Source organism: Apus apus, chromosome 10 (assembly GCF_020740795.1).
Source record: "Apus apus isolate bApuApu2 chromosome 10, bApuApu2.pri.cur, whole genome shotgun sequence".
In the NCBI taxonomy this organism is placed as follows: Eukaryota; Metazoa; Chordata; class Aves; order Apodiformes; family Apodidae; genus Apus; species Apus apus.
In genome coordinates this window covers 10223799-10251598 of record NC_067291.1, presented here as the reverse complement: position 1 = coordinate 10251598, position 27800 = coordinate 10223799, and the positions used below count along the sequence as shown (strand labels likewise).

At 39.3% G+C, this 27800-nt stretch overlaps 1 protein-coding gene across 7 annotated transcripts in view; it reads right to left on the bottom strand.

Annotated features, from left to right (window-relative positions):
• SEMA6D (semaphorin 6D) overlaps positions 1-27800 on the bottom strand; it is a 224244-nt gene that overhangs the window by 41395 nt on the left and 155049 nt on the right. Inside the window, exon 1 of one of the 7 annotated variants that reach the window (XM_051628021.1) lies at positions 17250-17268. The exons of the other annotated variants lie outside the window; for them this stretch is intronic. The gene's annotated coding sequence lies outside the window, so the exon portion shown is untranslated. Of the gene's footprint in view, positions 1-17249; positions 17269-27800 lie in introns of those variants that run through there. 7 annotated transcript variants of the gene reach the window in all.

Sequence of the window (27800 nt, the reverse complement as noted above, 5' to 3'; positions counted from 1 at the left end):
GTTGATTTTCCTTGGGACTTCACGAAGATCCCGCTTTTCTCTCAGTTGCCAAAGGAAAAAAATGTGAACTATATTTTTCAAATGTCATCCTGGGGAGCCAACCCTCAGACTCTTCCTTGCATATAAAATGTCCTGGCAGGATTACCATATAATATCCATTGCAGCAGTGGAAAATATCAAAGGATCATGGTTTAAAATTAAACAAAAAAAGCACCCTTTTTTGTCTCAAAGGAATACACTGTTCCTCTTCCTCCTTTTCCTTTCTCACTTGCGAATTGCCATACAGTTTGGTAAAGTGGGACTAAGTAGCCACAATAAACATACCCATGTGAGGCCAGAAAGTGCAAATGGTAGCAATTGCTTTGCTTCATAGCCCAAACCTTCTGTTAGTGTAGCAAATGCGATATTTTTTTGCAGCTGACGAACAGAAGCTGATTTAGGCCCTTTCCACTTGCTGCCAGCAAGTGTTCCCACTCCAAAAATAGCCTATTGAAGAAAGAAGTGTCAGTTGCTGTCTTCAACAGGCTGCTTTCTAAACCCATTGTTAGAAGGCACCTACTTCAAATGAAACCTGGCATGTCACCACGTCGGTGGGCAAACTGCCATTCTAACAGATGGGCAGTGGGCAGCAGTGCCAGTGATTCAGTCTGTATATCAACCTTGAGTAACAAGGTTGTATTCCCATCTGAGAACATCAAAGCCTGGAGCTGTGCTTTACCATGACCTGTGTCCTTACATGCACTGCTGTCCAGCCACATCTACAGAGTATTTAAAACATTTCTATTTGAGCCCATACTGCTCTTCTCAACTGGGCACCAGGTTTAAATTTTGGATGGGTAAGCCTGGCCTGCCATGCTCTGCAGTGAAGGTGTGAGCAGGACCATGTGAGAAGTGCTTGTTTTTCAGTGCCTTTCTCCCCACTGTGGCATTTCCCAGCAAATACGTGGGAAAGCACTTCAGGATGCTCTCTGTATTCTGGAAACACCTCGACAGCTACGGGAACAGTGAGAAACCACAGTGTAGGTATTTCTGACTTGGGCTGTAGAAGTCCAGCACAGGGTTAATCTCAGTACTTAGGTCCTCCTGCGTTTAGTGTAAACATACGCCTGAGTACCAGGTGGTAAGAGCAGTCCTGCTCCCATTTTGTACCAGTCTCACAAATCCCCACACTCTCAAGTGCGTCACAAGAGCATCAGGCCTTGAACTGGGACTCATGAACCACAGTCTCGTGGGACTAATATGACAATGAAATCTCCACCTTTCAATGTGTCTTGTGCAAAAAAAAGCTTCAGCTTCCTGGTGAAATGCAAGCCTGTATGTGGAGACTTTATCTAGGTTCTTCTGTATTATCTATTTGTATTAAATGCGTTACAGAGAATCTCAAATTAATGCATGTAAACTGTATCTGCATCTTTTCAAAATCCCCTCTTATATGTCCCATGAAGCTATTAGTTTAGCTATCACTAGGTATTAAAATTTAAAAGGGTCACTAAATGCATACTGCTAGAAGGAAACAACATTAGTTACACATTACCAGAACAAAACTAAATTAAGAAACAGCTCATTTCCTTTGTACCATCAATATTTTACTCAGGCATAGCCTGGATGCTTGTACTCACAAAAAGGAACTAATCATTCATGTGCTAATGTACATCCATTATTTTTAAATCATCACTTAAGTAATCATTTTTGTGTGTGCTCAGATATGTGATGCCTGCTTATGAAAGTACAGGAAAAATCAATACAAATTAAACAAAATTTAAAAGGTGGATATCTGTGAAACAGATGCAAAAGAGTCCTCCATGCAATAAAATTGTAATCAAATTTCTGTAAAACTCTGTTAGTGAGTCATAATTTGAAAAAGATACCAGTGTAATGCTAACCTTATTTATATGCCATGCTACCCTCTTTATTTTGGTGCAAGCACACACATGGTAGTTCATCACAGGTTCCGTCTTAAAACCTGCATAAAACTGCAACAACAAAAGCTTTATTGCCATTTAATTTGGAACTGCCATTTTCCAACACTGTATTCACCGAAAATCGCAGTGCTCATATCATAACATCATCTGTGTCTGCACATCTGGGAAGCTCCCAAAACCCTTCACAAAGTGAGGTGCAGGAAGCCTCATGGAAATGCTTCCACCCGTGGTGTGCACAGGGTTCCCTGCTTGCATTCCGTGTTGCATATGTGTGGGAAACAAGACATTGTGGCTCAGCAAAACCAGTATTTTCCTCTCCTGCAAAGTGCCACATAGCCTGTAACATCTGTCCAGTACAGTTTAAAATAATCAGTGTCTCATTTCCCCTTCTTCCTCAAAGGGACAAACCCTATCTCCTGGCCTGGCTTTGCTGCTGCCTTGGGCTTGTCATTTACACCCATGGAAAGTGCTTCCAAATCCAGAGCTCTGCTTCACCCAGATATCAATTACAGCTACTTTAACTATCTAATACCTATCTAAGGTGTAAAGTAGTGAAGATCAGCAGTTAGTGCTGGCTGTGTATAAGAAAAGTTAAGATGGCCCTACTAGATTGGAGCCCACAGTCCCACGGAAATTAAATCACTTCTTGCTGAAAGTGTGATTGTTCTTTTGGACTACCCATAACAGTGAAAGAATATGGCAAAGCTGTTAGATTGCTTCAAGCAGAGTGACTTTCACAGAAAAGCAGCGTAATGCTTGAAGGAGAATTTGGTGTAGCAGTGCTGTAGGTTTTTTCTTCTATTGCTTCAGTAATTTTATGGTGATGTATTTTGATGACAATTTAAGGGAGCTTTATGTTTATGAGGCAATAACAAAATCTCTTGCAAAATAAATTCCAAGGCCAAGTTGCCTATTAATATTCGGTATGGCTTCTTGTGAATTAATAGAGATGAGCCAGAACAATGCTCAGGAGAGAGCAAGGGAAAATGTGTACCTTGGCTTCAAGATGGGACGACCTGCCTTCCTTTTTCAGCTAAGACCTGACATTCTGTTTGTGAAATGGAGAAAATGATCCAGTTATTTCAATTTTGCAGCAACCTCTGAGGCTTAGTAGTGGATTCCCACTCAGGTCTGCACCCAAAGCAATGATTTTGGATATTTAATTTTGAATAAATTATTTATTTTTCTTGTTTCCTTCTCTCTTTCCTTCTTTCTAGATCCAAACTTTTTCCAGCATAAATTTTTAAGAAAACCAGTGCATCTCTGTGAACTGCTTCTTCCTCACCAAAACATCATACTTCCAGCCAGCTCAGCTGCAAATATCACTGAGTATATGGCAAAAAAAGCACAGAAGTATAATCAGTTACTGAGAATGGATCATACAAGCACCATGGACTGGCCATGAATCAGAGATGTATTGTGAATGACTGTGTTTTGGACTGCAAGTACTGAGAATTCAACTTTTCTTTTGGAGAAGTACCTGGTGAAATGGGGTTTGGCCACAGCTTAGGGATTCCCTGAGGAGCACACAGGAGTTTAAGGTTGTACACGCTGTGTAGGTACCAAACCAAGCACAGAATTTACATTCCCTGGCAGTGCAAAGCAACCAGTTACTACAGTCCATCACACAGACATGAGTCCATAACTTTGGACAATTGGATTGGATCCATTTATTTAATTTCAGCCTAATTAAGTGGTAATGCATGGTCATGAGCAGTATATGAGGCAAAAACCAGTTGCCAGATGAAGTGTCCACTAGGTCTGAAAGCCTGTCAGTTAACTGCAGGACAAGCACTCTTGCAATTACACAGTTAAATAAATATGGATTTTAAAGTTCTTCCCAATTATATAAAATTCAGCTGTTGTCAAGGCCTATAGCAAGAGGGAGGGAGGTGAATGAGGGGGCAATGAGTTTCTAAACCTCAAGGAGTGCCATGTAGGTGGGTGGAGGAAGGGCTCTCTTCTAAAGGAGATGCATTTCGGTTACTGGAGGTGACACAGGTTCTTTGTATGAGCCATCTGCGTGGAGCTACCTGACTGCTTAAAGCTGCTGTTTATAAGAATATAAATATTGACCTAATATCATTTCTATTTCTGTCTGCTTAAAGGACTAAGTGGGTTTTTCCCCATTTTAGAAGCTGCAGTTTGGCTGGAGATGACTTGAGAGGCTCAGCTTTCCCTATGCCTATGGGCTTCCACAGCTCCCCATGCCGAGGAGAATCCTGCCAGAGAAATCAGAGCAGGAGCTTGCACAGATGTAGAGAATTGCCCCAAACCTTTGTGTGTTCATCCAATGACTCAAAACACACACACATGTACCTTTTTTGCCTTGGCTCAAATTCAGCAAAGTATAAGTGTCCTGAAATGCACTTTGCATGATGTGAAGGATAAAAATGCTTCTGTCTTTTCTGGTGCCATTTTATTGCTAATGCAGGCAGATGATTCATCAATGGATGAAATGAAATTTTCAAGTTCTTTTAAAATGATGAGGTAGTTTTCAGAGCTCACACAGTTTCTGATTAGATGCAGGATTTATGAATATATTTGTCAAATAATGTATTTGACAAGTTTTAAAAACATTTCTGGCTAATTGCTTTTATTACTTATCAATCCTGAAAGGGGTATAGCAAGATCAGATTGCATTTTGCAATTTGTTGGGTTTTTTTCTAGTCTCTCTCTTGTCATAGCCCAGTGAAAGGGATGCAAATGTAAACACTGAATCCATGTCTTCTCATGGTTTTTCTTTTGTTTATTGTTAATATTCATTGTTCAAGCTAGACTCAACCTTGCAAGTAAACTAGACGGTTTCAAACTTCAATTTACAGTTTTGTAATTGACTGGTGCAATTATGATTGCTTGCAGCACTGTATGACTTTTTTACAGTACTTGGATGCTTTTGTTTTGATTTCACTCTAAAACAGTTTCCATCTATTCCTTACTGAGTCCCATTCAGAAGTATCATTTTTCTGGATTACATTTTCCTATTAAAAGCTTGATTGAAAGATGGATTCAGGGCTCAGACTTAACAAAGCAGAGGCAGCAATTTCCTTAAGCTGTTTGTTACCACCTACTTGTCAGACACAGCGTCCTGCCAACGAGTGGATGAGCAGACCCTGTGAGGGTTCAGTAGCTGCTTCAGTGCAAAGTCCTGTGGCTTAGTTAAATTCCCTGGACATGTTCCCTTCCATCTGCAGACAGGTAAGCCTCAAACATGCATTTATGGCCCATTTACATAGATGTATTAATGATCTGAGCAGTTCTCCTGACTGAGACCAGAGTTTCCAGCCCTGTGATGAGATACACCAGAAGACTTCCAAACCTGTCCCAGGCAGCTGCTGTGGTTCTGCTCGGGCAGAGGAGTCTGCCAGCAGCAGGGCTGGTGCAGGACCAGGTGCTCAGGCTGAGCACACACATCCATTCCTGTGTGCTGATGCTCATTACCAGACCCAGCTGCTTGTCACTGCCTCTCTGCCAGACATTGCTGCCCTATAACTCTGCTGGCAGAATGGATCGTGTCCCTCTTCCCTGTACTCTCCAGGCAAAATTCGGCAGCCAGCTTAACCACCTGCTTAAACTATTTAAACTTAATGTAGTTTTAAATCCATGACAGCCTAGAGGAAAAACAGGGAGAAGTCTTGGAGACAGAGCATTCTGCTGAATTAATGTGGGGGAATTTCTGACACTGTACTGGTGACTGGGGGAAGTAAAGCAGTGCTGTCTTAAACCACAGTAATGGTTTCTTAACTAATGTTGGGGGTTCAAAACCTCTTTTCTGGAACCACTAGAGGTGAGAGAGAGAAGTTACACTCAGACGCAAATTGCAAGATCAGCATGTACACACCCTTCACAAACCTGCTCATGCAGCCTGCATGCAAGCCTACAAGGAGTTGTTGATTCAGGGTTTTTTTAATAACACAAATACATTTTTTGGAAATTAATGCAGTCTGCTAAACTATTTTTCATTAAAAAATAAACCAGAACAACACTGAAGGCACAGCACCAGGCAGTGCTGTGAAGGCAGACTATTACGTTGAGAGGAAGAGCCTGTGCATATACACTGAATAAACTTATTTTTTTAAAAATGTGCCTTACTCAGACCCAGCCCTGCAAACACACTCCACCAGGCTCCTTGGCATGGGACAAAATTACTGCCTGATCCAGTCCTTACAGATAAGAGACACCTAATCTGCAAGAGGTGTTTTCTTTGCCAAATACAGAATTCAAGTCAGCTTGACTTGATTTGTGACTTGGAAGGTTTTTTTTTCTTTTCTATACATTTTAAAGTTGTCTTTGTCTTCAGCAGAGGGTGATAAACTGTGCTATTGTCACCCAAACAGATCAAAAATGCCAGCTACAGCAAGCAAGAGGCACTTAAGAAACTAATGAGAGTGGAGAGATCTGCATATTCATAGCAGGAGGGAGACGGAGCTGCATATATGAACTGCTACCAATGGGCGAGCTGATTACTGTTTATTTGCAGGGGGAGAGAAATTAATTCTAACTGGCTAAGACACTTGTTATCATGAAATACATATTTGGCTACAGCAAATGGCTTCAAATCAGAAAAATTACATTTTTGTGCTGGCTGTTTATAAACAGGATATAGTTAGTGCAAGGCACCCACAGCTGCAGTAGCTGCAGATTATCAAGGCCAGACTCAGACGTATTGTGCTTTATCATTAGTTTTCATATTTGCCATACCCAAGGTCCTTCAGTGTTTTACAGGGAAGCCAAGAAACTGGCCTGACTGATTGGTTGGCCCTTGATATTGTAAGATAGTTCATTGTTTTCAAGAGAGTTTATATCTTCACCTGAAACTTTAATCACAGCATCACAGGCCCAGTCCCGTTTTTGATAAAGTCAATGTCATCAGCTTTGGTAAATGTACAACTGGGTCTACACTCAGTAAAACAGAAAAATGGGAAACATCTTCAATATTAAGACTGAGTTTAGGTGAGATGAGGGTCAGAACTTCAGAGCCTGTTGCTGACTGCCCAACCCTAGTAGGGTGGCCGCTGGAAATGTGCAAGGACAGGGCTAACTGTAAGATGATGGGGCAGCATCAGAAAGACACCTTTCTAGAAAGATAGGTGCATCTTTAATCCACAACGCAGCCATCAGATATGTTCCTAACACTCATGATAAAGCTGGTGGGAGTGGCTGGAGGAAACCACAGAGAAAAACTATCTTTTTCATAATTGTGCTACACTGATTCTTGTTTCTTACAAGAAAAATATTTTGGAGATATGTGGGACTATTTGTGAATACAATGTAAGGTCACAGTATTTAACAGAAGTGCTTTACTGATGAGATGGCATCTGGAGCGTGTGCCCCAGTACAAGGAAGACATAGACAAACTGGACTGAGTCCAGGGAAGAAGCAAAAAGATGATTAAGGTTTCAGAGCATCTGCCAGACAAGGAGACAGCTGGGTTTGTTAATCCTGGAGAAGAGGAGGTTCAGGGGAGATCTTACTGGTGTGTGTAAGTTACCTGATGGGGGGTACATAAACAGAGCTAAACTCTTCTTGGCAGTGCCCAAGGTAAAGAGGCCATGGGCACAAATAGAAATACAAGAAATTCCATTTAAATATAAGGAAAAACTTTTTTTTACTCTGAGTATGGTCAAACACTGGAACAGGTTGTCCAGACAGGATATGTAGTCTCCACTCTTAGAGCTGCTCAAAACCCAACTGGACACAGTCCTTTAGCAACCTGTTCTGGCTGATTCAGCTCTGAGCAGTGGGGTTGGACTAGAGGGTGTCCAGAGGTGTCTTCCAACCTCAGCTTTTCTGTGTGATTCTAGGATTACTTTATATAGGGAGCAACTGGGAAACATCAGCTTGCTTATTATTTATAAAACTTGGTAAAAGGCATTTATGGGTAAGGAAAATTATATGTGCAAGTTGACATTGCATGGACTAATACTGACTGACAGGAGTCTGCATCTTATCCTGATTCAGGAACTACAGTACTGAAATCTGTTAGCAGTTGTGCCTGCAGTCGTGCCCCAAACTGGTGTACATGGAATTTGCCTTTGACTCCAGTAGTCCATAATGTGACTTCTCTTCTGCCAGCAAAACTCATTCCTTTTATGCCAACATAAAATTGCAGCAAGTGGGCCACTGTCTTCATCATTCTTCATCTTCCCCTCTGCGGACAACACTGGAAAAGCCAGCTTTCCCTGTTTTTTTTCCCTGTATCTGCCAGTGATAGCACTAGCAGGTTTTGAAACAAAAGAACAATTTTTTAGAATTAGCACCGTGACTGCTCTTCGTATGGAAATAAGGTTATTTTGCTCTAATGAAATTGCTGAGCTGAATGCACAGTTTGAAGTTCATGACCCACTGAAATGATGATTTATGGATGTTTCTTGCAAATTGCATGTGCTAACATCATATATAATGTATTTCTATCACTAGACCTTTGAAATAAGTTTTCTTTTGCAAGATTCTTCCCTTGATTGTTGTGGATACTTTTGTTCTCTCAATACTGGCCCACAGGAGGGTTTAAATTTTACAGTGTGCTAGAAACCTGTTGAGTTTCTGCTTTCAGAGAACCACTTGGGAGTGTGTAGGCACAGTCCACTTGGGTAGATGTTACAGTGGAAAGTCTTTCTTTTGTACTATCACCATTTACATATTGTCTCAGCTCTGGGGAGACAGGTCATGTTGTGAAGGTTTGCACCAAAATGTGACAGAGAAAGAGGTAAGAAGAAAACTGGCAAGACTTACTGGTATGGCCAAGCTAGCTGGGATGAGATGGTATCTGCTCCCACAACATCTCCCCTTATGTTCTTGTCTGTGCTCAAAGTTAAACTTGTTACATGAGGAAACAAGAAAAATCAATGTGGGATCAAGGAATTAGGGAGAGATCATAGTGAATCAGGAAGCATCTTGCTTAGGTAGGATTATAATATGAAAGACAAACATAAATATGTGGAACAAAAAATCCTGGGAAATGGGAACAGCATAATGTGGATTTCCCTCTGTTGCATTTCCACTGAATTTCATTCATTGAATGCTCAATATATGGCAAATATTTGTGAGACCAGTGCCAAAGCAGTATTTTGTATATTCTGTGGATGGAAGTGTACTGGGAATCTGGTCAACAGTGTAATTGTTTATATTCATTATAAACAATCTGTGTTCTTTGGCAACAAACTCTGTGTTTCTGAGTTGACACTTGTTGTTGCTGCTGAGATAGTTCCATCAGCTGGTTGTAATTTGACTTTGGGGGCATACAAAAGTACACTGTATTTCTTCCAAATGATCTGTGAGAGAAACATGAAGAATACACTAAGGCTCCATACTCTTCTGGGACCTCTTTTGGCCCTCTTTCAATAGTCTCTAAGGGCCACAAGAGGATGCAGAATAAGTTTATTGTGCGTGCCTTGTAGTACATCTTTCCCGGTTTTAATTCCCAACTAGTTTCAGCTTAAACAGGGAGAGCAGATAAAATAATAAAGATGGCTATCGGAGGTAAAATGGTGTATGGGATGGGGGAGAAAGATCTTGCTATGAAAAATTTAAACCTCTATTTGGTTTTGAAGAGGAAACAAATAATACAGAAGCCATCTTCTTAGCCCTCTACACAAGGCTCAGCTTATCCCAGACATACAAGTATGGATTTTGCAAGATAGGACTTTGCATTTGTCCTAGCTACCCTGCAGCTGAAGCACCTACTTGTCAAATATGTGCTTGTGCCTGCCTAGAACAAAGGGAGTGCAAAAGATTTTTATTTTTGCCTAAAAGAGCAGATAAAAGGCCTAACAATGAAGTAGCCATTAAGCTTCATGGTTAGGATCTTCCACTTTGTAGTGTCAAGTCTGCCCAGAATGGGTCAAAGCAAGGACTCCAAATCTGAACTTTTACATACCACATATATGCTCTTCCAGGATCTGCTCACTTGAAAGGAATATTCCTCTGTCACTCCTGAGTAGGAACCATTGTAGGAATAATTAAATATTCATTAAATTTAATAAGATATGGATTTGACAGTCCAGCAAGTATGAGCATTCACCTTTGGTGTCACTGAGGCAGGTTTCAGTGTCTGCACCAATCACTCCTCAGAGTGAACAGGCACAGCTGAGTTGCTGGACTGGGATTGCTTTTGCTTGACTGACATTTTCAAAAAAAAAAAAACCCAAACAAACCTTAAACCAAACTGTTTGTTGAAAGAGGCCTGAGTAGCTCTGCATGAGCCCTACCACATCCCTGCTACTTCTCTGACCACAGACCTGATCATATTCAAGGAAAAATATTATAAGAACATGTCCCAGCCAGCAGTGTTTAGCAGAGCATTTCATCAGCACGAGCAGCTTTACTTCCTCTTCCATGCTGACAGACTCCACTGCAGGGAAATGTGTTTGTGCTCACACCTGTGCCTAGAGATCACAACTGCACAAGAACATTTAAGAAGTTTTCCACATACATTAGGTGCTTTAAAAATTTTCCACTAGTTTTCTTCTTTCCTGGCTTTCTCCCCTTGTCTATTTTTGCTCAGCCTATGCTTGTCACGTGTGTAGGCTTCCAAGTGAGACAGTGTTACTCTGAAAGTAGCTGCTGCTACTAGAGAAAAGCACATTCCCTGTGGCTGTGATCTTCCTCCAGGAAGGTGAGGCTCTGCTCTCAGCTTACGTCCAGGCCATCCCAGCTCCACCGAGTTTGACCCAAGGACAGAATTTAGCTTGTAATCTCTGGTGCTAGAGACTGAGCTTTAGCTCTCCTTTAGCAAGTTTGGCTCTTTCCCCATCTTTCCTACTCTTGCAAAGAGCAGCAGGAACTTCTCTAAATTTTCATCAGGTTATTTTCATTTGTTCAGTATTTGAAGAGCAGGATTTATTTACTGAGGATTTAAATTTCTCTAAAGCAGAGAGAAACCAAATAGCACTGCTCTTTAAGCATGCTTCCACATTTAGAGAGCATTGGGTTACACTTTCCATTTGAGACTTTTCTTCTTAAAAAATAATTCAGACATCCCTTCTGAGACTTTCCCGGCACTGCCCCCTCCTTGTAACCCAATCCCCCTCTGCCTAAGAGCCCTGCTTGCTACTTGCCAGGTGTGCAGGCATGTTTGTCACATAAAAAGAGTTGAGGCTTAACCCTTGGCAACATGAGCTCTGAAAAGGCATTCAAAGAGAGCTTTACATCTTTTTAAGAATAAGGTGTGTGGTGTTTCCTAATGGGATTCACTATCTCTGTTTTACTGTAAAGGCACCTTTGCCCCTATCAGTTGTGAATGAGAAATTAATTTTATTGACTTTCTGGACGGCTTTGATTAGAGATGGATCCCTTTGCCCAGGCATCCTCTGACATCCTTCCCTTACCTGTGTGCTATCAGAACTTGTAGGAGGCAACCACCATGTCTATTTGAATGAATTCTCTTGTTATTATAGTGCCAAGCACTCAGCCTTGTCTGATCCTGCAATCTAAAGACCCAGAGTTTCTGGGAAACACTTTTGAAAAATAGTGATAACTAAGATAATAATAATTCTCAGCACTCCTGTAAAGCTTTTAATCCACTGATCTCAGACCAGATACTGGCACTTAATACTAGAGAAAAGCTAAATATGTGGCATGAGGGATCCTATCATTTGAAGGGGGAGGCCTGCAGAACACTGTGCACTGGGCTGTTACAAAGGACAATGGTCAATTGTACTGGGTAACTTACTGATCTTTCACTTAATGGCAAAATAACTTCAGTGGAGCTGTAAACACAAAAAGTGTTGTGAAAAATGTCATCATGGTCCCTGTATTCAAAATATGCCTTTTGTAGCAAAACACTGCAAACCCTAATGCAGATGTTTGCTATCTGTTGCTTATCTTGCATGTCACTCGTTGATGACTATTTGACTTGTCCATCTAAATCTATCTAATTTATTTCAAATTTGAATATTCATTCATACAACCTAGTAAATAAAGTGAGATATTGTAAAAATAATTTAAAATTATTGTAATAATTTCAAGTGGTTTTACTTGTACACCAGATTTTTTTGTTTATATTTCATAAAAATTCAAGGAACCAAATTTTTTTCTGGCAACAGCATTGATGGTAAATGGCCTTTAAAGAGGCATTGAAGAGATTTTGGTGAAAAGCAAGTTTACATTTCCATGTGTATGTGCTGATATTTACTATGGAAAAGTAGACAAATGTATCAAACTAGGAAGGAAACAGATAATGATGCACCTATATGACAAACTACGGATAATCAATGCTACATGACTAACAAATACCTATAAACTCAAAGACAAATTACAATCAATCCAAACACCTAAGAATTGAAAAAAAAAAGAATTCCTTTCTAAAATAGGTTTGACTAGCAAACACTTCTGAAGCAGCTGTGATCTGTTTATGGATTTTCTACAAGCAGAAGGAAAAACTAAATTTCCCTGACAAATTACTTGTTGTTCATTATTCACTGAGTCCCATTCTCCCATCTACTTTAATGAACTCTACTACAGTGAATCTTAATACCCATTATAACAAAAGTAAATTTTCACCCTCAGTGCAGTGTGAACGAACGGCACAATCGTTTCATTCTTTTAATTCACAATATGTCACTCATTCATTTCAACTCTGGATCATTCAACAGAACTAAGATCTGCAGTGAATGAGATTGCAGCCATGTCATCCTGTTAGTTCAAAGTGATTCTCAACAGCACTTGACAGCACACTGCTGGATTGGCTCCGTGCATGAAAACAAGCCACATTATTCTGTTTTTATGTACATATCGGTACTTGTTGACATATGAGTAAATTGTTTTAATAGCCTGTACTTACCAAGGTGTGCAGCTTTGTAGTTAAACTGCAATACCTTGTAAATTATGCTTTGTATAGAAAACATTTCTCTCTCAGGAAAATTGTAATCACAAAACTTAGACTAAAAAAATACAGTAATGCTAACTGCTTTATCCCATCTTTGAATCATGAGCTAGATGCGTGTGACTGAACTAGAGCGAGTAGCCCGAGACACAGCTTTGGAGTGAGGGGAACAGAATGCACTGCCAGTTACAGCCCAATTAAATGCTATTCTGCTTAGCTTCTTGTGGCCACAACTATAGCCTCGATGAACATCAAACCAAAATGTTTTTTACTTAATCTTCAAAAATAATTTCCTTTAGGCAGTCTTTAGACCAGACTCATATCTTATGTCAAACAAAGGAGATGATGAATACTCGCCTCAGTTAATAGCACTGCCATGCGAAGGGCACGCCTTGGCCTAGCAAAGCAATAAATACATCCACAGTGATGAATACTGGCACTCTTTACTCCTTATTCCTGCCTCTGCTTTGAGCTCTATGCTGTCACGCCAACTCAGACACACAAAAAATATTCTTAGTATGTGTATTGACCAGTTTTCTCCAACTTGTGGTGGTCCTTAAAGCCCAAGCGGAAATAATTTAGCTCAGTAACCTCTAGTGGCTTTAGTGCACAGATGACTCGCTGATGTTTTTAATTGGTTCAGCTGTACAAGTTTGATGTGGTTTGTTACACTTGCTGCTTTTGTTATGAAACATCAAAACACTCAGGAAATCTTATTTTAATGCACATCCAACCTCTCATATACCCACGCAGCTCTTACTGGATTGTGGTTTTCAAAATTTCATCAGAGGGGGGTCCTCCAATTACCAGATGAATTAAGATTCATTCTTGAGTCCAGACACTGAGGGGAAACACACATTACTGATACCAGACAGAAACTTTGCCTGGCACTTGCATATCTCTCTGATGTACCCATCCTTTGCCTGACTGTGTTCACATACACTCCTCTGAAGGACTTGGTGTCATCTCTCAAAATAGCTGAACCTTTTTCACTTAAGCATGTGATCCAACTCCTTTCAAAGCCGAGAGAATTCCTAAAAGCCCTAGAAAAGTGGTGTCTTCAATTTGAATACATTCAGCATTAGAGGTATATGAGCTATGTCTATTTCAGGAGAGAGAGAAAGGGATGGGGCGATGGGCCATTCCAAGAGTGGGAATGGGTAATTTAGAGGTCCTTTTATTTTAATATTGCATAGTTTCTAGCAGGAGAACCACAATCATACTGCAAACCTGCCTCCAGGGGAGCCAGATTTGAAAAATTTTACAGGAAAGATCTGCAGGGTGAAGTTATTATCAAAATTACTACTTTAAGCTGCTAGTCCATTGGTATGTTTTATTCCACAGCACTGATTGGGAATTCAGGGAAGAGCTATTGAGCTACAAATGGTTTGTATTTTACAAACACTGATCAAACATATTAAATAGGCAATGTAGATTTCTTAATGGAATGGTTGTTCACTTTGCCCTGCTCACCTGAATGTTGGTCTCCTTAGCAAAACTTTTCACAAATGGGAGAATTCTTAGTAAATGCATACATTTGGTTGGTTCCATGTGCACACTGGACTTTTTTTGTTATATGAGAATATATTTAGAGAATAACAAATCTTAGGACAGTATGAGGTGGAAGAAAAGAAAAAGATTATAATCATACAAATACTCTGAACTGCCAGGAAACTGCAATATGGAGATCTGAGGTGGTTTGCAAAACACCCACAAATGAAACCTGATATATTAGTTACATTGTCTCATGTGATGGACTTGGTCCTTCAGGTCTCATGGCTGCTTCTTATGGCTGCTATATATATAAATATGTATCTCTCAAACTGCTAATCATACATCCTCAAAGTGCAATGCTTTGCTTTTTGCACAGACACTATTAATTGCCTTCTAAAGTGCTAAAACTCTCTGCAAAGATGCACCATAACCATTAATACCACAAAAGGAAAATGTGACTTACTTACATTTCAATCACTGATTAAATAATAGTATCTAATATAACAATTTTAACTGGACTAGGGGAAGGGTAGAGGGTGCAGAGTTCTGTATCTAGAATGTAGAACTGAAAAGCTCTTTTGCTTGCACTTTTCATAAAGTGAACTTGATAGACAAAATAATCATAATGGTGTAAATGCAATGGACAGATTCTCTTCTGCAAAAAGGAAGCCAGACCATACACGGTTTCTCTCTGACTAAGAAAGCACAGATTATTAGGCCTATGCAGTTCTGGTATGTGTGAGATAAAGAGGATACATGGGCCAATGGAAATATTGTATTTGCATCAGTATATGTCACTTGCTATAGAATATAATTCAGTTGTGTCAGGAATATTATTACTTTTTTCTTTTACAGTAAGTGTTATGCTTATAATACTTGTTCTTTGAAGAATACCTAAAAGATTTGGCTTTGTCCTTGTTCCTGTTTCTCAAGACTCAGAACTTGTTCCTATTAAAACCAGTGTATTTCTGTTTTGACTGCAGTGGTATCAGGGTGCAGTCCTAGCACAATCTGCTTGCAGAATACTGACTTTATTCTGTTTTTTTGCAATTCAGTAAATACTATTGATCTCCTCTGCATAAAGTATGTGGTCAGCTAAAGAGTCCTCATCTCCATTTGAAATGAGCATGTTTTGTTGGCTAAACTGTTTAAAGGGTAATAAATTGGGGGGGTGGGGGCAGAAATGCAGATAAGGGTCATTCTTTAAGTCTGTAAGTCCTTAAAAAAAGTCCTTAGTTTGGCATTAGGATGTCATTTTAAATAGAGATATCCCTACCCATTCTGGGTAGCTGGAACTAGGTGATCTTTAAGGTCCCTTCCAATCCAAACCATTCTATGATTCTATACTTATCAAATACGCCAAAAGTATATTTAGCAATACCAGATATTTTACAAATTGTAGTCCTAGTTTCTCCATTTTTCAGATGCACACATATACCAGAACAACATCAACTGCAGGATACCAAGCTGCTGCTACTTAATGAAAGTGACAGAAGGGAGGAGATGGAGGGAAAAGGGACTAATCAGGTTTGGCACAGGGCGAATCGGATATCCTCAGCATGTCTCTGGTCTGTTCACTTAGACATGGACATGGTTCTGTTGCTGGTTCAGGGGGCAACAGCTTACTCTGATCAGCAGCTGAGCTTCTTCAACAGTCTCGTCTCACCTGTAACCCTTCAAGTCTGCACATCTTGCATCTCAAGGATTTCTTTGGGTGAAAGGAAGGACGGAGGTTGTCCTGGTTGGCCACAGCAGTTCAGCTGGTAGCCTGGAGTGAACAGCAACTTCCTGAAGGCAGGCTGTAACAAACTGCTGGAGGCAGTAGGGAATGCCTGCCCAGAATTGTCATTTTTAAAAATGATAATGGGAAAAAGGCAAACTAAATGCAAAATAACAAAATAAATAAAATTTCCTTCCTCATATTCTCATATTAAAAATCCACTCCAAAGTTCGTTAAAGTAAATGGCTTCAATAATCATTGAATCAGGCAGTCTTTATATCCAGGACTGAATTACTACCCAGTATTAAAACTTTCTGGAGCAGGACCAACTCCAAAGTTCTGGCCTGCTGTTAATAACACAGCATCAGCCTGCCTGAAAAACACATCATTCCATCCTACTGCCACATACAAATCATTCAACAAAGTAGATGTTAACTTGAAAACAAAGCCTAGGAGCAGCCTGCTTGTTGCATTCATTTATTTTGTTTGTTTTCAGTGTTGTTTTTTTTTTGTTTTCATGTTCACAAAAAGTGTTACAAATTATTTGGGTCTTAAACTTCTCTTGGCTGTGTATATGCAGCTCCCAGTGACATTAGGAGAAATTAGTCACTCTTCACATGAATTGTAAGGACAGAGGAATGATGTGGCTCACCTCACCTAACTTCATCAATAGCCATTGAGACTGACACATTCAGCTGAAGGACCTTTACAGTCATACAGGTCCCAGTCCTGGCTGAAGAGCCGAGTGCCCTCAGCCCATAACACTGGTCACTACTTTCACTCTCCTGGAGGTTACTGCTCCTTCAGGTCAGCCAGCTCAGCTACATGTGGGAGCCCCCCATTTATTTCAATCAAAGGGAACAAGGTTAGCTCGAAAAGTTTCATATTGGAAGGTATCAGACTCTTTCTGCTGCAGATGGAAGAAGACTATGAAAAAGAAGACACTACAGGAGACTGAGCTATTACAGATCATAGGGAAATATGGCCTTGCTCTTGTTAAATTACCTGCAAACCCGAAGGTTTTAATTTCCTTAACATCACCGTGAACTGAAGGAAGCTGCCTTATCTCTGTGGTCAGCATAAATGTTGGCTTTCCTTTTTTTCTTCATTTTTATAATTACTGTCTTTTTACAATCTGTCAATTCTAACTTTTACATTGTATGTTTTGACTCCACAAAACCAGCAATAGTTGCTTTCTTTTGCATTCACTACAGCAGAGCTGCTCGGAATGGTAGATGGAGAATTTAATGAGGAGAAAAAGAATGTGGAAAAAAAAAAAAAGTCTTCTCACTTATTTCAGCTCAAACCCTTCCCAAGCAGAAAATGGAGAACTGGGCACATCTGTGGACAGCTTCAACTGCGTGACAAGAAGAGTATAATAAATCTCTGCTGTATGCACCATTCCTGTGAAAATTTGCAATATACACTGTTCAAAAAATGTAGTGATTATTTAAAAACAATTATAATTTATCACAAATATTTAGGTAACAGTTTCATGAAGCAAAACACAGTGCATCTACCTGCTGTTTTCAATAGACTTAAATTCTCAGAGAAAGACTACAGAGACACGATCAGCAGACTCCAAGCAAAAAAATGGCAAAATGCCTCCCAATTCAGCTATGACCAGAAGAATGGGGTGCTTCTGGGAGACCTTCATCTATGGCCAGATGTTCTCACCCCTATTACCAAGAAGCTTAGCAGCTTTCAGATGGCCTCTGAAAATCCCTAGGGTGTTTTCAGACTACTGGAGGACGGCTTTAATTTGCATGTTGGAGGATAGGCAGACCTGCTTTAGTTTGCTTTTCTGCAGACCCTCACAGTTTGCCCCATAGGTAAGACCTTCCCTGCAGATGGCACAATAGAAGAAATGCAAGTGTCTTCTCTAGAACAGCCATTGTTTGTTCACCATACAATTTTCCAAGTGTCCAATATTTCCCTTGGCAAGTGTTAATGTACTGAATATATACACACGTACATATGTAAGTTTATGTATACATATATATGTCTATGTATGTACAAATTCATGGGGAAATTTTTTTCATTCAGTGAAGGCATCTGTTGCTGATCAGGCCTCCAGGGGAGCCTTGCCTCAGAACCTTTTCTTCTCAATGAGCTGGAGACTGTCTCAAGGCTATAAACATGCATGGTATATCTGCATAAAATTAGCTCAATTGCCTGCATATTGCAGCTATGAATTGCATGAGCACCTGAATGTGTTTTACTTTGGCAGCAAGAGAGCAGAAAGAACAACTGAAGATGTTAGTGGGCAGGATGCCAGGCAGAGCAGCATCCCCCCCCAGACAGGGAGTCTCTCCTGAACAGGCAAATCTGGCTAAAGCAAAGGCTGAATCAATCATGGGTGAACACAATGCATTCATCTAACTGGATTCATGTGCTAATAGGACATTTGCATCAATTTAACAGTTTTTAAAGAATTTGTGAAATTTGGTTATTGACAAGGGGAAAAAATAGAACATCTTCTTTATGCCTTGTACCTACCTAAACTAGCAACTAATGAAAACAAATTGTATTTTAAAAAAATTAATATTAATTAAATTAATGAAGACATATTCCAAGTAGAACACTTAGAATCAGCCTGTAATAGCAAGCTAACAGATGTTGGCATTTTTGTTATTAATTATACATTTCATTATCATATGATGATTGTCAAACATCATTTGACAGCAAAAACTGTATAAATGATTCACACATTTTATATTTTAAAGATGATACTGTGCTTGATTTTTAATATTATTTTAAGATGCTAAATACAAAACACTTTTTGTTTTAGCAGCCTGAAATACAGACAGCTTGGGCAAAACACCAAAGACAGGCTAACCTAATATGAGTTGGAGCTCTTAAAAAGAAACAAAATGAAACAGCTGTCACATCTGAAGGTGAAGCAGATATTTTAGGATTACCTCAAGTAGCAACAGAAGGTAAAAAATATCAATGCATATATTTAACAAGCATCATTTGCCTCTGTCATTCATATGGTTATGAAACAAATGTGTTGGGGAATACTGATACTAACAAGTTGATTGGATGGCAAGATAAAATTGGGGAACAATTTATGCACTATTTGCAGCATGAGTGCATTTTGCTTAGAATTTGTTTGAAATTCATAAAATTTCATCTGTCAAATGAAGTACTGGAGTTATCTTATTGATTTCAAATCACATTACATGTATCCTTCCGAATGCAGTTTCAGCAAAGCCTGCTATAGGTACTGCAAATATCTCCAAAAGAACATTTGGGGAGGAAGTGTAAATCTCCACTGCATGTCAGAGCAGACAGATCAGAGCTCTCCAGATCAAATACTGGTACACTTATCTTTATAATCACCCAGGATTTTTTTTGCTTACTGTTTTCTAGATCAGCATAATCTCTGTGCATTGAATAAATGTTAAATACTGTAAATGACAGTTCTCTGAGGGCTATGCTAGACATCATTTAATCTAATACAATCAAATAGCAGTCATGTCTAAGAAAAAGGTGAGTCCGTTTCACAGTCAGCTTGATTTTTTTTTTTAAACAGAAAGGCTCATTTAATAATTGTTAAACAAGTCATAAACATCCTTGCCAGACTCCATCACTGGAAAAGACATGATTGGTAAAAGAAAATGGATCCAAATTACCCTCTTTGCTTCTGCAGGGCATGAAGTGCTTGGACACAGTAATAATTCTGTCTTCCTGTGTCCCTCACGTACATTTACTATTTCAAAATTAAGTTTTTCCAATGATCTCTTTTTCCTCTTTGTTCAAGTCTCACAGTTAAACCATCCTTCCCATTCTGTATTAGCACAGTTCACAAGAAGACTATTTCAGCTTGGTTTTCTAACACTTACCTGCCTAAAGTGCACATAATGTATGTCTGAAATGTAGCCATTATCCAAAGCTCTGATTGTAGCAGGAGATTACTCTTAGCTGACTCACAGAAAATTGTTTAACCCTAAAAAACTGGGTTTTAGACACAGGATTGTTTTTGAAACTTTATCAGTTTGAAATTTATCAAATTCTTAGAATAAACTTAATTTCTTTTAACTGACCAAGGGACGTTGTCTCATTAAAAATAATGGATCTGTAAGGTCACAGCAACAACACTGGGAAATCTGCTCAGCGAGTGGCCACTAAAATCACCAGAGCTACAGAGGCTGCATCAGCTGGTCATCTGTGTTACCACCCTCTTCAGTTATTACTGTGAAGAAGCTTGGGTACTGAATTTCTGTTTCTCATTGCTATGCATATGCTTTCTTAATTTCTTTTGCTTAGATACTGGAAAATGAACAGTCTTTCCCACATGTTATTTTTAAGAAAATAGCATGCTATTGAGCTGCTGAGCTTCCAAGTGATCCAGACGCAATTTGATTCGTGCACCCCTTTTCCTGACATCAGCAGTAAAAACCCCCACTCTTTTAGCAGAATATTTGCTTTAGGCTGAGAATAAGGAGAAAAGGATGATATTTACAATGACATTTTCTAAGTTGTACCATTGCCTGAATGTTCTGATTTTGTAGGATTACTCCTAGAGGATCTATTTAGGGTTGGTTCTGGTCTGGTCTTTTTATGTTTTATTTACCCTGTGCCTGTTTATTGTTTGCAAAATACACTGAGTGTGGAATCTCAGAGGGTCACTTTCCATTGCTGCCCTCTGCTGTATTATCAGCAATCTGTTCTCCAGCATGTGCAGAAACCAGGCACAATTCAAGGGCATAAAGAGAAATTTCTCAACAGTTTGTGGTCATGGTTTTCTTCAGTCATGTGGCCTCATAATAATTTTCTAGGAAACATCCCAATCCACTCCTTGTTATCAGGCTCTTGCTTCTGTGGCTTCTGTGTGGGCATAATAATTCTTTCCTGGACATTAGTGTTTGACATATGATACTGCCCCTCCAGCCCAGCCACCAGGTCATGTTGGTGGCATGCATCCAGTGACCATGTTTTGTCCTGATTGCCCACAAGTAGTATTCAAATTCAGCATAGAGTATATCAAGATCTACTTTCATTTCATTTGACTTTCCATCATGAGGAGTACTGAGAACCTCTTATCATTTGCAGTAACAAGGTTTCTTCTTGAATTACTGAGCCTCAGCCATACCAGAACCTGGCAGATTTCCAGCACAACCTATAAACTGGCTGAAGCCGAGTAAACAAATTACAGTGAATTTATAGTGCACAAATTTAGCTTCTCATTCTGTTGGGGATCTGTCAGTGAAGAGTTTACAGCTTGTTTTGCTTCATTCATAATTCAAAATCTTTTGGCAAAGCATTTCAGAAAATAATCCTATATTTGTATATGGTGACTTTTCAGCAGGTCTTTGGGATATTCAAGTCTCGAGAGCTGTTAACAAGTTTTCATGGAGGCCCCAGCTTCCATTCCTTTCTTTTGGCTAGGTGACAATTAATCTTAGCATTAAGCTTCTCCATATTCAGCATTTAACAGAGGTTTCTGCTTGCCATTTCTATGGGGTAATGAGACATTTTCCCCATAAAGTTAAGAAAGCAGCCATGAAAAAAAAAAAAAAAAATCCCAACAAAACCAATGGCCATTGAGCTAAGATTTAACTGCAAAACTGAGTCACAAGCAAGAAGACAGGTTTGTAGCCGAAAGATCTTTTCTAGAGTGAAGTTTCAGCCTGTTGTGAATCCTCTTGGACTAAATCTTAGCAGAAGAAAGTACTTAGCTGTCAGTGCAAGCTGTTGAAAATAACTCACATTTTCCTTTCTAAAGCTAAAATCACATTCCTTACCACACAAGCCTAGATCCCACTGATGAAAGATTGGACTAAAAATCCTATTGACAAAAGTTAGGACTGACTGGGCAAGCGTATTTCAGTGTGAAAATGATGTTGTGTAGTGCGAGATGTAGATACTCTGGAAAAGCCAGGGTGATGCCAGACACCAGTCACCAAAAACCATGGCAAACCTAGAACCAGATTCCACCATCACCTCTCTTTCCCACTGTAGCTGTTGGGCAGGCAGCTCTAGTGCAAGGACTACAGCTCTTTCCAGGCTCCAGCCTTGTCCTCTCCTTTCTTTTGCAGAAGCTACAACATGAATGCTTTAAAAGTATCATAATAGGATAACTAAAACTACACAGCTTGCTGTCTGCTCCCTGTTGTATAATACAGCAACTGTCTTATAATTAGATTTTATTAATATTAATTATATTCATACCCTAAATGCACCCTCCCCAAATAGGCACAGGTCCCTGTTTTGCCACTGTATCCTTTATGTAAGAGACTGTCATTGATCAAAGCAATTACCACAAGTTTCTCAATTTTACCAGTGAATCAGGGAGTAATCCACTCTGCTTTGATCCACCTGAAATTTACTTCAACAACAAGCTGGATGAAATACAGCTGGGTGTAGGAGGCCATCTCAAAGCCTGTGCACCTCTTCAGCTGCATTTTGATGTCATTTCAGGTTTATTTCTAAGACAAACATGGTACTTAAATGATAGAGGTTTTGTGATGGTCCTCTATATGTGACAAATGCTACCTCTCTTAAGCAAATTCATTTTTGAGGGCATCTCTGGAAGAAAAGACAGAAGACACTAGAGCACTGTCAAAGAAAAATCCTTTTAAAAAACAAGCTGATGGAAGCTAATGCAAGTATTAAAAACAATTATGCAAATGTTTCTATATTTGCTCAGCTGTAAAGTTAGCAGAAAGTTTGGTATAAAACTCAAGTAAAGCTTTAGAAATGTTTTAATGACATAAACCAAGAAATTTTCAAATTATCACAATCCAGATGGTGCAATATGCTTTGGAACATGGTGGTAGTAGTTCACCACAAGACACTAACATCCATCCTGGCTCTGCACCATCTGCATTCATGAAACTCAGCTAGACCCCTTATTCTGACTCACTAACCTGCTGCCAAGCATCCATGCTTACAGCAATTTGTACAAAATTATCAAATGCATTCAGAAAGCCTTGTCTGCCTCCTCAAAAAATCTGTAAATACCTTCATGTCCACAATGAATTAACAGCAAAAAGTCTTCCTGTGAGTGTCTAAGATGGTCTGTAACACCAGATGATCTTGAGTTACTGGTAAACCTGATTAAACCTTGCGTTAAGGTCACAGCAACCCCAGGTCCAGTTGTCGCTCCAGATACATATAATTAAATGGTTTCATACATTTCCCTCTCTCTCTCTCACACACACATGCAACCAACACAATCAGCTGATTGCTGTTTGGAGACCTGGGAACTGTACATTTGCCTATGCTGATACACATTTGAGAGCTGGAGGATAGAGACTAAATGAACTGATTAGGTTTTTAGATGTGCCTTGGAAATGGACTCTGACCTGAATTCACTTCTCCCTGCTCAAGATTATTTTTCTTACCCTCCCAGCCTACCACAAAAACCCAGCTAATACAGTATTTCAAACACTCTGATTCATTCTAAATGTAGATTTACAGAAAAAACTCCATTTTAAACAGAAAAGGAATGCTTCAACATTAATGACAAAAATACTATTTAAACAAGAGTTCTAAGAACTTTATATTATCCACAAGACTTTCTTAAAGTTGGAAATGAAATTCACAGACTGAATATTTCTTTAAAAGTAAGAGTCCTTTTGCTGTGTTAACATTTTTCCTTCTGTGCTGTTGCAACCACTCTCCCACTCTTTTATCTGACTGATATGGTAATAACAGGTCCTAGGGCCATATGTCCAAATACATTAGAATTCATGATGACTTTGTTCTAATTTCTTAGTTCTTATTAAGGCTGACAATCTTTAGGGAAAATGAGCTTTTCTAGCACAATTTCCTTAACATTGTAAAATATTAACACAGACAAATACCATGTTTGACTGCACAAGTGTTTGTGTGTTTGTAGGCCTGGTCCTGCCCACACCTACTGCTGGGCATATTGGAAACCATTGCCTTGCCTTCAAAGGGAATCTCCTGGCAATGAAATTTACTGGTATGAGAAAGAATTTCTAGGATAAGGCCCCAGATATGTGTAGATATGAGTGAAAACAAAACTTTGGCTGGAGATAACAAGTTCAGAGTCACAAAGCAAGCTGACACATGCATTCTGAAAGCATGATCTCTTAACCTGGGCCTGAACCTGGCCAGCTGCAGACAAGCCATTCTAACCATTGCCCTCGGTCATACCCCTGCGGGTAGCCTGGGTGAGACCTTATGACTTAAAGATGTGCCTTTGTAGAGTCATACTGAAGGTAATGGAAATCTTAGCAGTACCTGCACATTAACTAGAGGAGGCTGAAAATGTCTTCAGGCTACATATAATTTACAGATACACAGTTACAGAGGGAATTGAACTATTCAGAAAGTCAGATCATGTAAAATAGTTTGGACAAAAGAGTAAAATTAGAGAAGTTTAAATGTTATTAATTGACATTTTCTAGGAGAAATATTTTGACTTCTTGTTCCAAAAATGACATTGCATTTTGAAACTGACAGACCCATTTGGTTTGGGGATGAAAAAAAGGTAAATAACCCTCTTGCAAAATAAAGTTCTTTGTCTCAGGTCAGGCAAAATGTTTTGCATCAGCTGAGACAGACATTTAAATGTATTTCTTCCAGGCTAGACACAAGCAGAAAAAATCAGTTCTAATCTTGACACATCCTGGTAAATGTATAAAAATGAACAATTGTTTCCAAATATGTACACTATTGGGAAAAGCAGCCTTGTTGCCTCAGCTTTCAAGCAAGGATGTAGTTGTTGAATTAGGTAGCTTTAAAAGCACCCACCATTCAGTTTTATTAAAAGGTCCTTCCAATTAACAAAACAGCTGCGTTTAGGATTACAAAAAACAACCACAGACTTCCTTAGAGCTTGTCTAGCCATAAATCTGCCATTAGACATGCAAAGATTTTAGCCTCTCCTCACGTAAGACATTCCAAGGTTCTCCTGGCCAGCCTTCAGGACACAGGGTCTCATTTTATGAAGTTAAACTACTTTAGTCTGTGACCTTTCAGATTAAGAATTTGGGGATTTTCTTCTCACACATATTTTTAATCTGTTATCCAATTTGTGCAATTGTTTTAGAGCAACTGTGCTTGTGAAATGCACTTTGTAGAGCTTGAAAAAAGAAGTGCTAAGGAAGGATTCTTATTTATACAGTGAGGCTGTGTATTACATTTGCATAATATGATATCAGAAGAAATAAATGGCACCAGAAATAAATGTACAGAGGGAAGTGTTAATGAGCTGTGCAGAACAGGGAAAGACAATTTTTTTTTTTTCACAGAGGCTAAGGTTTTACATCCTGGGAGAAAGGAAAGTCATCACATTTTTCTCTAATGAAAACCTGAACAAAGATATATTGGATCACATTTGTCCCCCTAGAACTTGTAAGATGTTTACAGATCTAATTTTGAATATTAATAAAACATGCATACTAAGCTGTACAGCCAGAAAACATGTACAGTGGAGCGTGGTATTGCAGGGGCAGTGTAAGTGCAGTGAATGTACCCGAAAAAGTCTAAGGTGCAGGTGCATATGTAAACACTCAAGCATGAGAAAAACATTTCACTGAACAGGTTAGTCCATGTAAAACAAAGGGAACATAAAGCAGAGGAAATAAAGCCAGTTCTGATCGACCTGCTCTAGAGATCTCTGAGACAGTGGGTAAAGGACGACATTAGCACAGGTTCAGCTCTGTGGTGTCACATCCTTCACATGTGATTTTTCGATCCAATCTATCACTGTGCTGTGTAGAGTCATTTGAGAAAGGGACCAAGTTTGTGCATCTCTTTTCTATGCTTGGAAAAGGATATTCTTACATGCCAAGAATGCCTCAGTTTCTGCTGAAGTCAACAGGAGTTTTTTTACTTCCAAGGGAGAAGAGCTAGCTCCTATGCTTTAACAGCTGCCATCCTTCCTCTCTGGTAAGATTGATCAGTGTTCTCCAAAGACTTCAAGACCCACTGACTGATACTGCAGCAATACAGCAGAGGACTGAACAGGGGAAGGAAAGGCTACACCATTGATACTTGACATCAACCACATCTCTAAGGTGTCCTTCTTATTACAAGTCTTCTGTATGCAAGTGTAGAAAACCAGAGAGACTTGAATGAATGCTAAAACACCTACTCCCTAAACCCAGCTGCTAGTTTTGCTGCTCAGAGAAAAGCTAGAAAACATTTCTTAAAAAAACATAACACTGCAACACTGATTCACTGCAAGGTTTTTCTTGGACAAACAGGTTCATGAAGAAACAAAACAAAGCCAAAGCCCAAACCAACAAGCTGTCCTTTCAATTTATGGCCCTTTTACAATACCTTGTATTATTGATAGGACATAGCTTCCTAATTTTTTTTTTTTATATTTTACTTTTTTGACATTACAGAGAGAGGAATGCATAGTGCAGAGCCAGTCACTGCATCTGGTGGATAATTTTATATTCCACTCAGATGCTGGAGTATATATGGTCCCGTGGTGAGTACATCCAATAGACCTTTTTCTTCAATGGGGCTATAAATACAAGTAAAAGCAAAGTACTGCACATAAGGTACCTATGTATTGCTTTAGTGAGGAGTGAAAGATGCCATGGATTTTGGTTGTGTGGATTCATTCTCTCTCACACCATACTGAATAAATTGATACCTTTGTTCATGGGAAGGTGAATTTCCCCATGGCCAGTGTGTTCCAAACAAAATTCTCTAAGGCATCAGTTACAACTGCCTACCTACCATGTTTTTTGCCCTGCTACTCCTGTAGTCTGGGATATGGTTAAGACAAAGTTTATTAAAATCTGCCACTTTCTTCAGGTTTGTCCTGGTGACATTTTAGAAAGTAACTTCCTGGTGTGTGTTAAGCCTGATGGTGAACTATTTTGGAATTTTCCAGCTTCACAGTTTACATTTGTCACTCTCATTGCTAACACTGTCATAACGGCCATTTTGCATATTTGGGAGTGTTGCTAAGGTCAAGTAAAATCTAGACAAAACTGTGTAAGAAAAAAACAAAATTGCTGTTTTGTTCAAAACCTTCTGTCAAGTCATACTTTTGGAATCCAGGAAAAATTCTGAAAACAGAAAACTTCCTCAAAACCTGTGTTTTTTCCTAAAAAGCCAGAGACACAGAAATGCAACACTGAAACCTTTAGCCTACCACAGTAATACTTTGGAGTCTTCTGAAAGAAGCAAGTATCAAATCTTGGTGCTCACTTACATCTTCATGATTTGTTTTTTAAAAAAATCAGGCAGTCTAGTTGCATCACATTTTAACAGTCCAGCTTTGGTTTGGAGAAGTGCCTGACATAAAGTATGTGATAGTATTCTCCATGAGTGAAAATCTATTCTAAACCCACAGAAGAGTACTTCATACCTCAAGTGGTCCCACTGAACACGCTATGGGCACCTGTGAAGGAAGAGTTACCTAGTTACACACAATTTCACAAACAGCCTAAATCTGGAGCACCAACAGCCAAGGTGGCAAGGCAATGGTTTGTAGTACAGCAGAATCTACAGTAGTGGCTTAGTCAAGCTGCATTTATGGAAGTTTTCAGCTGCCTTTGGATTATAGCACAAAAAGGAAACAATTCTACTGCAGTATAGTGGATGAAATTGGACTCTTGTTACTAAACTTCTATAAAATGTTCAATTGCTTTTGAAGGGGATCTGAGTATTGCCTCTCTTGGTTAGAACTGAGAAGTCTTCTGGGTTTTATTTTTGATCCAAGTTTAAGACCTACACTTTTGGACTCTAACCTCCACATTGAGGTCTGTCTTCCTCTTCAAATGATTTAGACTGTGGTATACTTTGGATGAGTATCTAAACGCATCTTTAAAAAATCAGTGTGTGGAAAGAGAAAAGAGAGAGGTACAATCTGTCCATGGACTGGACCAGACCCTGCTCT